Raw genomic sequence first — 3,109 nt, forward strand, 5'->3', positions numbered from 1 at the left:
TTTTAATATAAACAATATTTTAAAATAAATCCTTTGGTATTAGGTGGCTGTTTCTACACTTCCAGCTAACATTAGTCCAACCTGTCTCCTTCTCCTGTCTGTCCTGATTTTTTCTCTCCATCCTCTCAGCTGTTATATTGTAAATACTGATCAGTAAACAGTTGTAACTTGTTATTTATTAGTAATTAGTAGGATTAGCTAACCTGAACATTTCCAGGCCTCCTCTTGATGCTCAGACAGAACTCCCTGCTGTCTTTCAACCACTTTGAAAAGCTTTCTTTCATGCCTACATCTTTAGTTTTCTGGCTCTCCATCTTTAGCTCTCTGTCATCAGATGACAACATGACTAACACGAAAACAATCGCGCTCCCGCGCGTGCTCGAGGTGGCGCCGGGAGCGCCACATATAACTTTCTCTCCTCTCTGCTGTGAGATTGACAGCTGTCAGTGCTTGGGGAAGTGGGCAGGGCTTACGGTACGCTGCCGAATGAGTGCTTTCTCATATTTAGCCGCCGAAGTCACTAGATTTGTTGCTAGTAGTTTTAAAAAAATGCTAGAGGGATCTGAAAACTCGCTAAATATAGCGTTAAAGTGACAAAAAGGCCATGTGCATGTGTTTTTTTTTGCATGAGAAATACAAAGTATGGCGTGTGAGGGCCAAATGCGGGACTTTTGGCTGTCCCGCACAGGGTGATGTGGGACAAGGGACAGGGGGTGCTAAATGCGGGACTGTCACGCCCAATGCGGGACTGTCCCGCCCAATGCGGGACTGTCACGCCCAATGCGGGACAGTTGGCAAGTATGCACATTCACCCTGCTCCCTTCAGCAGTGTCTGCAGGGCTGGAGAAACACTCCATCCAGGCCAATGACAGGTACCAGCCAGGTGTCCACAGGATCCAGCAAATGGGCGAATTAGGTATATGTTTTACAACATAATTTGTTGTTTTGTAATTGACAGTATGTTATAACGGAGAGTGAACCATAGCTGTGGTCCAACAGCTCTAAACAATTAAAACAAACATTAAACCAAATAAACTCACTCATACAATACATGTAACCTCTTTGATTAATAAAATCCAATCATTTGTAGTGTATTTATTGTTATCCAATCACAATAGGATAGCTAAAGTTGAAATTTAGCAACACATGTGTACAGGGTAATTGATTTCATGGGTAGCCAGATAAGAGTGCAACTGATTAAAAACCAAATTCTCTAAAATCTTGGATAGGAATGATTGTTTTGAATTCAGTCTAAAATTAGATAAAACAGAAGGGTCCAGGTTTCACTTTTTTATACAAGGTTACACTAAAACATGTTTAAATAAAGATGCAACACATCCTCGGGTAAGACTGGCATTTATCTGAGCAAGCATAGTTGGTCCAACAGTAATAAAGACATCTTTAAGAAGACAAGAAGGGACGCTATCTGAAGGACAGTTTGTAGACCATAGTTTAACTATGTCTGAAAGTCAAGAAAGAGATGTAGGCTCAAACTGGTCAAAAACAGCAACTCTGTTGTCTTTACTCTCTCTACTCTTCATGTCTACCTTTGCCAAAGCAGGTAATGTTTTCAGTAGCGTCTGTTTGTCTGTCTGTGTGTCTGTCTGTCTGTCAGTGTACAAGATTACTCAAAAGGTTATGAACAGATTTTCATGAAATTTTCAGTATACGTTAAGTATGATAAATGGAACAAGTGATTTAATTTAGGTGGTGAGCCGGTCAAAGTTCAAGGTCAAAGGTCAATAGTGTTAATAATACACATTTTTCTGTAAGCTTAAGTAATCATAAAATCAAAAGTCTAGAATTTCTTGAAGTAATGCAGTTCACCTTCCACCATCATGCCAGAGATTAAGACTAAGATAACCTTATGTTTAGAAATGATGGAGCTGTAGCCTTTTCGCTCAAACCTTGAAAATAATGTTAGGAGCAGTCTTGTGATACTGCAAGATGCCACATCAAACTTTAGCTCAATATCTGTAAAACTGACTGATTTATAGACATTTTCGTGTTTTCTCAGGTAAGTTGCTGTGGCATCTTGAATTGGGTTGCTTCTAAAAGTTAACCAGCTGTAGATGTAGATGTACATCCCATCACCATTTTCTGCAATTTTCATTAAAATCTGCCCAGTGGTTCAGGAGATATTTTGGTAAAAAAAAACAGACACGTGAACACACACATATATGGGATAAAGCATTGTCTGCCATAAACTGTCTGCAATAAAACAATTTACCAATTTAAACGTGCAGAATAAATAAGAGAAAGTGTGTGTGTGGCAGGTCTTTGTGCTGAGCTTACACAAGGTTCAGAGAAGAGATGACACCTGACCAGCCAACACAGGACAGCTTATCTTTCATTCCATCAGTTTTCTTTCATCACATGACTTTGTTTCCTGGTAATTCTCCTACAAAACAGACTAGACTGTGTTTGTCCTGTGAAGAGGCAGATATTTTACCAAGCTTTTGTTTGTTAAACAAAAGGATTTCTTTTAAGGATTTGTCTCGTCTGTTCCACATGGACACTTCACAAATGTTAAAGTATTTAGAGATTTTAAGGAGCAGAATAATTTAAGATTTAAAAGGAAGTAGGGAAAAGTCATATTTGACAATGTAAAACATTAAAAAAAAACTAACTGCATTAACTGTTCTGATGTGTTAAACTGTTTGCTCTAAAATATTACTAATTACATTAATTACATTACTAATTCATTTTCTCATACCTAATACTGAATAACAGAAAATAGTGACCAGGAAAGAATAATTCTCCAGAACAGTTTTGGTAGATACTTGTAAGCAATCTTGAGAAAGTACTGTAAATAGGGTTTTTAACCTCTGGATGTGATGATCCCAATCTGGGGACCTAATTGGGAAGTGGCAGACTTAGTGGAGGAAATGTTGGCCAACTGTCTCTCACACTCTGGCAATATTTACAAAGTACACCTCGCTGCAGCAAACAGAAAGGGGCGGGGACGGACCACTGTCAGCCTCTTACCTTATATGGAAATGGGACCATTGCACTCCGGAAGTGAAGGGGGCGCTATTTTCCTAATTTCTAGTATAAATACCTTAAAGAAGCAAGTAAATCGGGTTTGAGATGTCGATTGAAAGAAGTT

This window comes from Kryptolebias marmoratus, linkage group LG4 (genome assembly GCF_001649575.2).
Source record: "Kryptolebias marmoratus isolate JLee-2015 linkage group LG4, ASM164957v2, whole genome shotgun sequence".
In the NCBI taxonomy this organism is placed as follows: Eukaryota; Metazoa; Chordata; class Actinopteri; order Cyprinodontiformes; family Rivulidae; genus Kryptolebias; species Kryptolebias marmoratus.